The sequence below is a fragment of the Pogona vitticeps genome, chromosome 4 (genome assembly GCF_051106095.1).
Source record: "Pogona vitticeps strain Pit_001003342236 chromosome 4, PviZW2.1, whole genome shotgun sequence".
NCBI classification, from domain to species: domain Eukaryota; kingdom Metazoa; phylum Chordata; class Lepidosauria; order Squamata; family Agamidae; genus Pogona; species Pogona vitticeps.
The window spans coordinates 165,890,652-165,905,000 of NC_135786.1; the positions used below are offsets into that span (position 1 = coordinate 165,890,652).

At 39.7% G+C, this 14,349-nt stretch overlaps 1 long non-coding RNA gene across 1 annotated transcript in view; it reads left to right on the forward strand.

Annotated features, from left to right (window-relative positions):
- The window catches only part of LOC140706876 (uncharacterized), a 47,911-nt gene that overhangs the window by 28,799 nt on the left and 4,763 nt on the right, over positions 1-14,349 (forward strand). The gene's annotated exons all lie outside the window — the stretch shown is intronic.

Genomic DNA, 14,349 nt, shown 5'->3' on the forward strand with positions numbered 1-14,349 from the left:
TTTGACAAGAGCCTTAGTAGTCCAACTGGCAATAGCAACTCCAGCCTCTTCAGCTCTCCTGGTCTTTCTGAGATTCAAAGCTCTTACTCACAACCCTTCTCTTTCTTAGTCCCACCTCTTTGGGCTGAACCAATATTTCACTTACATAATTAAAAAGACAGTATAATGTAAAAACAGTAAGTATACAAATATTGTAAAAGAATTAAATAAACATTATATTAATAATGCTAGCTAAAAACATTACTAGAACAGATTTTTAAATAGCAAAAATACAAAGCATCTCATTATAAAACTCCTTTTAGACAGGCAGTCACTAAGAGAAAAACTGCCTAAAAAGAAAGTTCTTTGCCTGCTGGACAGCAAAGATGGGGCCAACCTAGTTTCCATGGGAGGGTCTGGGTGCAGCAACAGAAAGGGTTCTCTCCCGTGTCCTCACCAAACACACCTGTGAGGGTGGTGGGATGAGAGAAAGGCCTCCCCTGGTGTTCCTCACACCTGGGCAGGCTCATAGAGAGAGGCACGGCCCTTGAGATTACTAAGAGCCAGCGTGGAGTCCCCAAAAAGGAGAGTCATGGCAACCTAAGTCAGATTTGACATGGAAAGTCAAGCTGGGATGTTATCTACTTAACACTCTCTGTGAATGATGGAAATGATAACTCGATCTCTCTTGGTTTCCAGTTTGCCCTGATTTTCTCCTCATGTTTTCTTCTGCAAATCAAATGATGTTGTGTCACTTTTGGAGGAATTCTTGTACTGTGTCTCCTCAAAAATAAGACAGGGTCTTATATTAAATTTTGCTAAAAAAAAACCCATTGGGGCTTATTTTCAGGGGATGTTTTATTTTACATTCATGTCATCTTCTTATGGTTGCTGCACAATGCGGCACAATGGTGGAGGGCAGAGTTTCACTTAACTGGGGCTTATTTTTGGATTAGGGCTTATATTACGAGCATCCTGAAAAATCATATTAGGACTTATTTTCAGGTTAGGTCTTATTTTCAGGGAAACAGGGTAGTATTCCTACAGACCTGTGGGGTGATGGCAACAAACAGCAGACATCCCTGAAGAAAATAACCAGAAGCCACTGTCTGTGGCACTTGTCGTGGTCTGAAATCCTTCTGGTATTTTACCTGCATACAAAAAGAATGATATAAATGATTATGATATTTGGGGTATTTGTGTTAGTGAAAAGAAGGGGGAAAGCCTCTAAAGAATACTCTATACAATTTTGGAAAGGTAGTCCATAATAAAAATATTGTTAAATGAGGTCCCATGGTGCACGTTAGAACTGAGTCTGTAATAAGCACTATTATTTGTAATTTTTGTATTTTTGTTGTTGTATATGGGTTTTTTGTCTTTAAAATAAAATATTTTTTAATTTTTTAAAAAAAGAATGACATAAATGACTGTGGCTAATTGATTATGAGGTATCCGGCATGTGCCACAGGTCCAGCCTCTCATCAGTTACAGTAGTTATAGCAGCTTACATAATTTCTCTTGAATGCATGTAAAATCATAAAAGGATATTGGCCAGTATTTCTTTATTTACATGCACCACCAATATACACAAATACTTTGCCTGGTTTCTCTCTCCCTACCTTATCCTGAAAACAATTCTGTAAGGTTAATTTGGCTGAGATGTACTAATTGGTCCAAGACACCACACAAACATAGTGGGTGGGGATTTCAATTTGTTTGTCCTTTTCCAAGTTGAACACTCATATTAGTGGTTACTATTTAAATGATGACAAGGATGAAACATACTGACAGAAAAACAGTGCAACAGTTAATGTGTTTAGTTTGCAAAATATTCAAATAGGACATCCTAAGTTTTAAAAATTGCAATAGGGCAACAGAGTGTGTGGCCCTCTGGCTATTGTTGGATTATCACTCCCATCAGCCCTTACCAGTACAGTAGAACCACCATATCTGTGGGGAACTGGTGCCAAGCCTGTCCCCCCATGGATGCTGAAAACCACAGATTATACTGAACTCTAATTAACAGTCAATACTATTTGTACCATGGTCTCTGGATCCCTCTAGTGGCCAGTTCTGGTACCTTCAGCTTAGAAAAATATATTTCTAGGATTTTTCTTTTAATATTTTTAATATTTTCAGACCATGAGTACGTGAATCAGAAGATATTGATCCCGCAGAGTCCTACTGTATACCCAAAGCAGAGGGATCACAGGTGTGGCAGTCTGCAGCTGTTAGACCATATATTCCCTTCTCCCTCCTGTAGACAAAGACAGTGTGCTGCTTCACAAAAGATACATACCTGAAGTTATCCTCTGTCACACTGAAAAAGCAGCCCTTTTGCAAGCTTGGTGTTTAAGTTCTAGATTCTGGGCTACAATCTTCTAATTGACCTGTGATGGTCTTTCTACATATACGTGAGGGCTACAATTCTTGGAAATATACCCCAAGAACATCATTCTAAGCTGATTTGAGTACACTTATTTTATTGTATTTATTTATTTATTTATTTTATATCCCGCCTATCTGGTTGGTTAAGACCATTCTAGGCACCATTAGGTATGAATCATATTTTATTAGTACATATAATTTATAAGTATTAAATACATATTATTTATACTTATTTATGCATTTATTCACTAGATACTTTGAACTGCAGATGCTCTTTAGTTTTATGAGACGTTAAAAGTAACAATAAAATAAACACTAAAATCAATTATAACTATCTAAACTTCCATGCAAGTAACTCTACTCCACTCAGACTTTTGTTCTGCATAGTTAGATTCAGATGGATGCCAAAGAAAGCCAGCAGAAAATGAATCAATTCCTTACAGATATCATGGTCCTATAAAAGAACAAATAAATGTGTGATAGATAAAATGAAATCTGAATGTTCCCTGGAGGTGAAAATGACTATTTTTTATTTTATTTATTTTTGGACTTATATACCGCCCCATAGCGCTACAAGCACTCTCCGGGCGGTTTACAATTTAATTATGCAGGCTACACATCCCCCCCCCCCAGCAAGCTGGGTACTCATTTTACCTACCTCGGAAGGATAGAAGGCTGAGTGAACCTTGACCCGGCTACCTGGGATTTGAACCCCAGGTCGTGAGCACAGTTTTGGCTGCAGTACAGTGTTTTAACCACTGCGCCACGAGGCTCTTTCTAAGTACTTTGGGCAAATCATGAAAAGACAGAACTTACTGGAAAAGGACAAAACTTATTGGAAAAGATAATAATGCTGAGAAAAGTTGAAGGCAACTGGAAAAGAGCGAGACAAAATAAGAGATGGGTTGACTTAATAAGGGAAGGCTTGAGTTTTCAAGAGCTGAACAGGGCTGTTGATGACAGGATGTTTTGGAGGTCACAAATTCATAAAGTCACTATAGCTCTATAGCTACGTACTATAGATGGTGACAGTCTTCAGTTGCTGAACAGGGGCTTTCCTGTCAGTTCTCTGAGTGCTTCTGCCTGCTTGATGTTTGTGTTTGCCATAATTTATTCCTCAGAAATTATTGATTAAATTATAAGAAGGCAATGGGTAGGGGTAATGGGTCAGAAAACTGATACACGCACACTTTTGGAATGCCAAATTTACGTATCCTACATTCATATACAGTATAGAATAGTTGTGGGAGCCCAGGCCCTCCAGAAGTTGAAGCCAACTTCCCTCGGCCGAGTCTGACAATCGCCTCATGAATGACATTTACGAGTTAAATATCATGGGGGGAGGGGGGAAGCGTCTATCAGCTGTCCTTAACGTATAAATAAAATTACCAGTTATTAAAGGCAATCGGTCTGATTTCCATCTCACCTCAATGCTGATTGATATTCAAACTGCATTGATGACAGATGTATCATTTCATTATCGTTTTGTTTTGAACATTAGGTAATAAGCAACATATGTCACAATGTACAAATAAAAATAGAAATCATCACACATTTTATTTGCAAGAGTTAAATATAACCATGAGAGACAAATTATCATACTTCGTATAACTATATGTATAAGAAACAATCCTTTGAAATGTGTGAAACCTTTCTGGGTAGCTGCGGATCCAATAATAATAACTATACCTGTGGCTAGAGGTGGGAAAATTGTTTTCTATTCTCTTTCTTATTACCTTCATTATGAAAGGACCCCTCAGGTTATCTTCCTCCCCTGTGGTGCATTAATGTGGAACCAATATCCCAAATGACCAACGATTATAAGATCATCAGACCACAAATGGAGTGGAAATAATGTATCAGAAAAACTTCTACTCTATAAATCGCTTTGTCGTGAAGCTTAGGCATGGTTACTCTAAATTGAACCTGATTTAGTTTGATGGGACTTGGTTCCAGAACACCTTGCAGTCTTAGTACAATTTCTGCACTCCTAAGCTAATGAAACAGAAGGCAAAAGGATAAAGCATAGGTTCTTACCCTGTGGTCCACAGATCCAAAGGGGGGCACAATCTCACAGAGGGTCCAAGAAGGCTTGAAGAAATGTTATGATCTTTTGAAGTTAAAACAGAATGAATGAATGAAAGCAAGAAAGAACAGGAAACACAGAACAAAACCTTAATTTCCCTTGTTTGTTTAAAACTTGGCTTAAAGGGGGTCCATGGTAAAGAAAAAGTTAAGAACCACTGGGATAGAACAATCTGGCCTAGATTCAGAAAAAGTGTGAAGAATTATACCTTGAGTTGAATTATAGCTTGAGTTGAGTTGACTTCTGCCTTGTCTGCTGTAATGTGAGTGTTAGTCTTTGTTGACTGTGTAAACTTTTGTGTTCTGTTGGTACTATATGTGCTATAGTAAAGATGCTGCCAAAACCAAAGTGTTGAGGTGGATTAACATCCAAGAAAGGTGTAATGAGAAGAAGAAGACACAAACACCATTCCTCTTCCCCTTACTGCTCAGTTTTGTTTTGAGAGTGTTCCCAAATGCGTGCACATTTTTCTGCAACTTTGCACACTTGGTTGGCCTATGGAGGCATCACCTCAATATGGAATTTGGAATTCACTTTGTGCCAACACAGCTGTCACTGCTTCTGCTTGAGAATGTCAACCATGTGTACATGTATTGGTAAATGTAAAGCTGCTTGCACATACCGAAGCCTCCTCTTCCCCCACCCCGATCTTGGGGAGATACAGCCCTCCCAGATGAATTAGGAACACAGAATGGTGTGGCCAGTAGCTTGAAATAGAAGATTACAGGTTAGACTTTTAAAAACAGCAGGGTTCTGCTGGGATTTCAGCAAGCAAGAGGAGAGTATGGAGTTGGCTCGTCCAAGTCAGAACCAATGAAGCAGATGACTTCCTAACAATAGAATGCTTTTTTTTCCCTTCCACCTGAGCTCTCTCATCATTCGTAGGCTCTTACACTCTGCCCCCTTGCTATAATGAGTGCAGAGCTTTAAAGAAGTAGCCTTCTGGCCTGTAGTCTTGCAGTTGGGAGGTTCTCTGTGGTTTCCTATAAACAAGCACATTGCCCGATTTGGCAAAAAGACTCTGTCCACAGTAAATTAGAAAGTGTGGGCATGCCGTGCAAATTACATGTCATTGTCTAAATTTATGGAGAACAAGACACAGGGATGGGCAAGTGAAGATGCCACTTCCTTGATGCAATCCAGTGCAAAAATATCCAGTAGACTTAGGACAAAGAGTTTTGTCTTGGCCCCGTCATTGCTCCGTTAGTGTGTGCTGCTAGTCCACAGAGCCACTAGTCCACTACTTTCTGTACTGTACTTCAGCTGCTGTTGCTAGAAGGTAGGGAGTCATAAAACATCCACTACCTGTTCAGACTTGTACACATTCCTATCCTGTCTCTCTCAAATCTATCTGTCAAATGAAGAGGGCTTCATTTGCATCTGCAGAGAAAAACATTGGCTTCATAGAACACTGGATCCTGATAAAGCTTATGCGCATTCTGCTGTTGCTTACTTATCAGGGACAAACAAGGTGATAGCTTTGGCACATTTTTTGCAGAGTTGCTCCTGTAAGTGGTAAAAAAAAGTCTGTTGTAGAATATGCTTTTCTTCATCTACATATCTTGTATTTAGAATGCTTCATTTTTGACTGATCATTGGATAGTAAATGAGTTAACAGTTAGGAATACGTATTCTACTAAACATCTAGTTTTACTGTCAGAACTGAAAGCTATGCTTATGCAGATGCCTATATTAGTATTCTTCTTGCTGAACATAAATAATAGAAGTGAAAAAGATGGTGAAAACATAGGCACAATACATTGAAAACAATGCTTTATTTTGAAAGGAAATTTGAATGTTATTACTTAAAATTATGTGGTTTTATGTAGTTTTCAGCATATTTAGGGACAGATGTTACTCTTACAAGAATGTGTTGTAGATACAATAATAATAATACATAGACAGAGAGAGCATCTTCTCACTGAATGACCTTTGAAATGAAAAGATACACCACAATAAAAACATCTGATCTTACTGAGGTCAGTGAGCTTTTTGCCGCTCGAGTGCAAGTTACTCTATAGCATCCTAAATTACCAAAAGCAGATGCCTTCTTTTAAATACAGGAAATATTCTAGTGCTTGTAAGATAGGGGTAGCCAGGAGGGCATGCTTAGAGTACATTTCTGAATGCAATATTGGTCTTTGTGGATCTGCTATAAGAAACTTATCCTGTATTTCTTCTGAAATGCTGGAAGCATATCCCAGCCTCCCAAGGCTGTTGGGTTCTAGTCATTCTGCACCAAACCAGGCCACAGTCTGCCTCCCACCAATGGTCTCCAGTAGGTTTTTGCAACTAATATCGCCTTCTGAATTCTAGACAGAACCCAGCTGGGTCTAGTGTCCTCTAATCTTCATTAACTCTAATTTCATTATTACCTGTCCTTAAATGACCCCAACTTCCCTCTGTATTTCTGTTTACTCCCTTAGGAAATTAATTCCTGTCTCTGGCTTTAACCCATCCATCTTTGTGAGCCCTGAGGGTGAGAGGCCGAGTTAACATTGTTCTCCCTTTCCATCACCAAACTTAACAGCCTACAGTCTGCCAGCAACCAAACTGAATCCTTCATTTGTCTATTTGTTCCACAGACTGTGTTTGTATGTGTACACTGTGCTTCTGTAATAACGTTCAAATCACCTCTTGCTTTTTCTCATATTTCCAAGATGTCTATTTCAGAAACCGTGCCTTCTGCATGTTTATATGTATAAAGGTCTTCTGAGGGAACATGTGACATTCCCAAAGAACTGCATACAGGATTGCAATGCTTTTCAAAGTGTATTTAAGGCTCCCTTGCTTCTTCAGACCATGTACAAAACCATAAATCCTACTAATGTGGGGGAGAATTCAAAAGATAAATCAAGTCTGTGTTGAGGCTGTTAAAGCCAATTTTATTCTGTATGTGTGAAATTGCCAGGAAGGTATTTCCATGTACTAGTTCTTCCCTTGTATGCTTTCCACAAGGTCAGAAAACACAACCTCATTTACTTGCTAGCACTTCCTACCCCTTCCTACTTTATTTTAGTTTATTTCATTTTACAGTTTCCAAACAGCCAAATATCAGGAGACAACAATCAACCAGATGATTGACCATTTCAGCTGTTCTGAGTTACCCATCAAAGAGCACCAGAGCACTAGCAAGTGGAAAATAAAGTTTCCAGAACTGCCTGCTATCCTCCCTCGTCACCTGTAGAGAACACTGCCCTCCAGTTGGGCTACGGATTAAATTGCAGGGCAATAACATTTTATTTCTGACCTGAACCTGACTAATGAGAGTGTTTGCCACTGATCAGAAATAAACTTGGAAGAAAAAGGAGAAGAGGAGAAGGCGGGTGAGGAGGTGAGGAGGAATCCTTTAGCTCTGTGTCTTTGATAAACAGCTGAGGTAATAAACAGGGAGTTTTATGGCCTAACTGCATTTTAATCAATTTGAGCTCTGAGCTACGTTGGAGAGGCTGCTAAGCTATATTAGAATCATGTATGGTTTTATTACATCAAGTTCCTTCCATTAAAGAGGTTGAATGGGAACAGTGCCACCCAGGGCTACAATTAGAATAGACTTTTACACTAGAGGAGCTTTCCAAGGGAGAGAGAAAGAAACCCAGACAGTATCAGAAATATAGATATTGAAAGGAGCCGATTGAGAAAACTAGCTGATTGCCGTTGAACCCCACCCCTTCAAGCCATGGGAGGTGAGGGAAGACTGGCAAACAAGCAGCCAAGCGTCTGAAAAAAAAATGCTTGCCAAAGGAATTTTTCCCCTTGAGAAGACTAACAAGCAGGGCTCAGCCTTAGTTGAGATGTACTATGGAATCAACCCTGAAACTTCCTTTATATATCAGAGCTTACCGTTGGATCATGCACAAAGACAAGGATCACTTTCTCATTGCTGAATGGCCGCAGACAGCTCCCAGTAGCTGGGATTTGAAAGAAGTTTAGGAAGGTGAATAGATAGGTCATTGAGTCAGAATATCTGGCTATGGTTGGATGTTTGACTCCCCGGTGTGCTTCCTAGGAGAACGGCCACCCTGTGTAGCCTTGGGCAAGCTGCAGAGGCCCCAAAGAAGAAGAAAATGCTAAATTGCTTCTACTTTGTACCTAGGGATGTGGTGGTGCTGCCGGTTAAACTGCAGAAGCCTCTGTGCTACAAAGTCGGAAGACCAAGCAGTCGTAAGATCAAAGCCATGTAACAGAGTGAGCTCCCATCGCTTGTCTCAGCTCCTGCCGACCTAGCAGTTCGAAAGCATGCAAATGCAAGTAGATAAATAGGTACCACCACAGTGGGAAGGTAACAGTGTTCCATGTCTAGTCATGCTGACCACGTGACCACGGAAACTGTCTTCGGACAAATGCTGGCTCTACGGTTTGGAACGCGGATGAGCACCGCCCCCTAGAGTCAGACACAACTGGACTATTTGTCAAGGGGAACCTTTACCTTTACTTTGTACCTAGGAAACCCTGGCAAGGATCAACATATGTTTGAATCAACATAATGGCACACCATGTGTGGTGCTGTTCTTACAACTCCTGGGCCCTTAAGGTTAAGGCTGAAGTCCAGTGCGCGGCGACAAAACCGCAAACACTTCTGAAGTCTCCCAGGGTACGTTCTTCCTGTACAAGTAATTGTGCTGTCCGGGTAGGTGGGGCTCGTCAGCCATGGAAGGCAGCCCATCTAGGAGAAGGAAAACTCCAATTTCAAACCTCCACTGCCTTGTGGCTATATCCACTCATGGAAAAGGCTTCAGGAGTTAACCTCGAGGCAAAATCCGGAGCTGGAGTCCCGAAGGCAGCATGTGTCGTTCTGCCAACTCCTGCGACGTTGCTGGAACCAGTTGTATTGGCTCTTGCCTTTCCATTGGACCATTTCAGCAATGTGGAGAGGGGGGATTTGCTGCTTGGGTAACAGCCTATCCTCCATATTACCTTACCCGGGCTTCATGCTCTGGAGAGGACACTCCTCGATTCAGAGCATGTTACCATAGTCTCTCGAGACTGAAGGATGCCTATGAATGATGATTGTGAATTATTTGGCTTCTAAACAAGCTTGACTCTGCCCTCCCCAAAACAACACCAATGGTTAGCCACAGTCTAGAAAGCATTTTATGGAAAATTAATGGTAAGCACTAAACTATTCCCTCCTGCCATACATAGCAATTATTTAGTCAGAGGTGGTGTTCTTATCAACAGGAACTTATGTGATTTCCAGGTATATTTTTGAGAGTACGGTACCAGCAACAGATCAAGTGTCCTCATAGTTTAAGGGAGGGCAACTCTGACCCTCCAGATGCTACTGGTGTGAAGTTCTCAGGCCCAGGCCATTCCTGATTATGCTGGCTAGGGTTGGTGGGAGCCATCAGCATTGGGGGAGTTCATTTGCACACCCTGATCTGGTTCCTAACGTTAGTGGACAAATGCCTCTGAGAAGCTTGGAAATAGTGCATGGTGGAACTTGTCTCCACCATTTTGGAGAAAGGCTACCTAGCTGTGTGGTGGAATTACGCACACATGCTCTGCATGCCAAGTCGCCAATACAAGAATCTCCCTAGAAATGTGTATGACACTGGCAATTGGGATTATTCATGGCATTGATCAGCATAGTCCAAATTGTACTTTATGAAGATTGTTTATAGAAATAACTCTTACACATCTTACAGTGTCCAATGGCTTCTGTCAGGAAAAACAAGTATACTGAGGACAGGTTTACTAATAATAATTGCATGGGATGTTTGTGGAGCAATCTACTTGAGCCGATAATGGCATTCCCATAACAAATGTGTATGTTCGCAAAGGCTTTCACGGCCGGGATCTAATGGTTGTTGTGGGGTTTTCGGGCTCTTTGGCCGTGTTCTGAAGGTTGTTCTGGCTGGCATCAGAGACTGGCGAAACGTTAGGAAGAGCAACCTTCAGAACACGGCCAAAGAGCCCGAAAAACCCACAAAAACCAAATGTGTATGTGTTTTGCATTTTACAATAATGGAAATTGTAGCTCAGTATTGAACCTGAATGTAGCGGTTGATAGTAAGCACCAAGCAATAGTAGTTTGCCCAGGGTCAACCTTTGAGTTTATTTATGGTAGAGAGGAGTCAAATCAAAGCTTTCTTAATTTACATCTTAGAATACCATCTGTCTCTTTCTGTGCCCCATCCCAGTGTTGATGGCTAGAGGGAATTAGGATGGAGTGTTGGCGTTTCTATGATCTGCTAATGCAGAAGACCATCACTAAGGGGACTACATTAGAACAAAGTTTTCTGCTGCATCCAGATGTACCACAACCACACCAAAGGATCAAAAGTCACCCCATCTTGGTCCATTTGTTCAATTCAGTTTTGTAACTGCCACAGATATCCTGGCTTTAGGGATGGGAAGGGATTGCTGAAGGTGGGGGTGGATTATGAAGGAAAATTTACCATCCTAACAAAACTCCACCTTTATACAAACACACACACACTTTCTTTCCTGACCAGAATGACCCAGCAGAGTTCTTGATGCACCAGGCAGGGGCTGGAATGCTCTGCTACCCCCTCTTTTCTACTTAGAACTGATCTGCCCATTTCTTAATTGCCTATTTTTGGTAGCTGTTGCTTTTCTATTTCTCATTATTTCTGTAATTCCATATATTATAGAGGATACCAGCCCCATGGATATGAGCTTCATCTCATCTGCAAAACCAAAAGAAATGCCTAAAACAAAGGGGATGCCATTTTAAAAAAAAGAAGAAGAAGCATAATTAGTCAAAAGAGCTTTCACAGTGCGTGCAAACTGGCTCTTAGCTATCTATGGATATGCTTCAAAGCAGCAAAAGCAGTAAGCCATTTTTCAAAAACAACCCACCCCAATTGTATGTGAATGTGTATATCATGCCCATTTTAGCCTTCCAGTGAACACAGCCAAAACCCAGCATGGCATTACGGCAATTATTGGACATAGATCATACTATATAAAGCATGGAGGAAATGTCTTGGTGTCTAAACTGGCAGCTGACTGAAATTTCCTCCCCACTTTCCCTAAGGTCTGAGGTGTGGGATTCATAAGCCAGGGTCTCGGCTAGAACAGGTGTCTATCGCTGTGTAAACAGCAATTAGGCCCAAATTTCAGACTCCCCCCCACTCCAAATCCCTATCTGAGGAAAAGCCCAGGAATAAATAGTTGCTGTAACGGCCAGGGGTATTGTGTAGCATTATAGCCTCCAGCTGGGCTATTACATACTATAGACGGGTGAAGAATACGAGCACCTGACAGATGTGTTCTGTTAGCTTCATTAGGAAAGAAACAAAGAAACTCCTCAATTAATAGCAGTGGAGCCAAAGGGAGGGGGTGGGAGGAATCATAGCCTGTTATTTAAACAGAGTCAGGGAGCTTTTCACTGGTGGCTTAATATGGTTCATTAATAAAAACAGCTTTCTGAATGCCCAGTTTAAGTCAAAAGAAATCACTAGCATTTTTTCCTCAGAAAAGGAAGGGCAAAATGACAAACTACAGTTGTTACATTCGCGTCAGGGTTGGAGAGGAGGAAGGGTGCCCCATCTCAAGGACCCCTTTAACCTGTATGGCTGCTTGTTTTTCACATTAAGTAGCAGAGCAGTCCTCAGAAGCTTCCTGGGGTCACATCAAGAATTTAGCTGAATGCTTTGCTGGGATTATATAACCATTTCCAATGACTTCCCCAAGAAGCATTCGCTTCAGTCAACAATACCAGTGATTTACAAAGTATTGAAAACCAGCTCTTACTACCATGGAAATATAATCTGTCCACAGAGCCAGCTGATGTTTTATACTTATTATTATTCCTATTTCAAAGATTTAGAAACCCTTGAAATCATGTTATCTTGCATTCCTCTTCATATCATTTCATGAGAACAATAATTTACAATTTCTTTTATTTACAAATGGTGCACCACCAAGACAAATATAGAAAGACTATATTTTTTTCACTGCACAGATTACATACACTTGCACAGATATCTAGAAACCATGGCATTTTAAAAAAACTTATTAAAGGTAAAAATATTATAAAGAACTGTTGCATCTGATCTTCTACAATGCACAAGGGGGAGACCTAGTCATTTTTAGCATTTTTAAAAGCATTCTTGCTCTTTTAGTGTAGAAAATCAGTTTCAAAAGTGATGCATTCTAAAGACTGCTGAGGTTATTGCTATATCAACAAACTATAAAGTTGCTTTTTAAAAAACATTGTTTTAAGGGTTGGGTGTAGGGATAGGGAAAAAAGGAGCATGGGATAAACAGGGGGTGCAAATCAACATAAACATTTTAAAATACTCTTTATCATCTGTTACATTTCATAGGTACATAAGTTCCCGGTACAACTTAGTTATGATATGCATTCTATTTCTAAATTGATCATAGGCTTTCAATTATCAAATATCAAATTGCATTCTATTTCTGTGCCAGTCATAAAATTTATGCCAACACTCCTCATGGTTCATCTTTCTTGTTGGAACTAACCATTCTGATAATTTATCCATTTCTGCCATGTCCAGAATTTTTGCTATTAACTCATCTTGTGATGGATTCTCCGGATCTTTCCAATGTTTAGCAAAGAGAACTCTGGAAGCTGTCAAGATATGGGTGGCTAAATATGTTCTAATTGGTTCTATTGAGTCCAGAGGTATGTTTAGCAGAAAGAATTCAGGAGTTACAGTTATCAGACCCTCTAGAACCTCTTGCAAAAGCAGTTCAACTCTTTTCCAATATTTTTGGACTTTCCCACATAACCACCGCATGTGACAGAAAGAACCTTCTTTTTGTTTACATCTCCAACAGAGGTTTGTAATTTTTACATCCATTTTGGCTAGTTTTGTGGGATTTACATACCATCTGTAGAACATTTTATGTATATATTCTTTAAATGCTTGGTAAGTTTTATATTGTTTTTCCATATTTGTTCCCACTGATCCAAACTTATATTATGCCCAATATTCTGTGCCCACCTTATTATACATTCCTTAACCACCACCTCCTGGGTATCAAAATCTAATAACAAATTATATAGAGCTATAATATGCTTGTCTTTGGTATCCAGGAGGATTTTATCAAAGTATTGTCCACATAGAAACCTTGTTGCTTATCTTTACCATATCTTGAAATTAATTGGGAATGTGACTACCAGTCCATATCAATTCCCTGCACTAGTAATTCATCTTTGTTTTTCAGTGTCCATCTGGTTTTAGAACTTCTCTATATCTTAAGATTTTCTTGCTTTCTCTCAAATTTGGAAAAGAAAATTCCTCCGCTGGTGTTACCCAAACATAGTATTTTGGCATACATCTGTCTTTACTCCAAGACCATAGTAAAGATTTTTCTCAAAATATAATTATTAAATTGTTTAAAATCGTTCACTCTGCTGTACCAAAGAAAGGCATGCCACCCCCATTTGAAATCATGACCTTCCAATTTTAACAGTCTTTGATTTTCCAATAAAATCCAGTCTTTAATCCACATTAATGAGGCTGCCCTATAATATAGCAGCCAGTTCGGGAGACCCATTCCTCCTCTCTGTTTCAGATCCTGAAGTGCTTTTAATTTTATCCTTGGTTTCTTCCCTTGCCAAACAAACTTAGAAATAAGCTGGTCAAATTCTTTAAATATCGATTGTTTCAATATCAATGGAATGTTTTGAAATAAAAAGATCATCTTTGGTAAGATATTCATTTTAACTGTTGCAATCCTGCCGATCATTGTTAATTGTAGATTTCCCCCATCTAGTCAGGTCTTTCATTATTTCTTCCATCAATTTCAGGAAATTATCTTTAATTAAGATACTTTTTTTGTAAAGTTTATTCCAAGATATTTTACTTTCTTTCCCTCCTGGAAATTTGTAAAATTCAGGAGGTCATCTATTACTTTACATTGCATGTTTTTAGATAGAATTTTTGTCTTTCTAT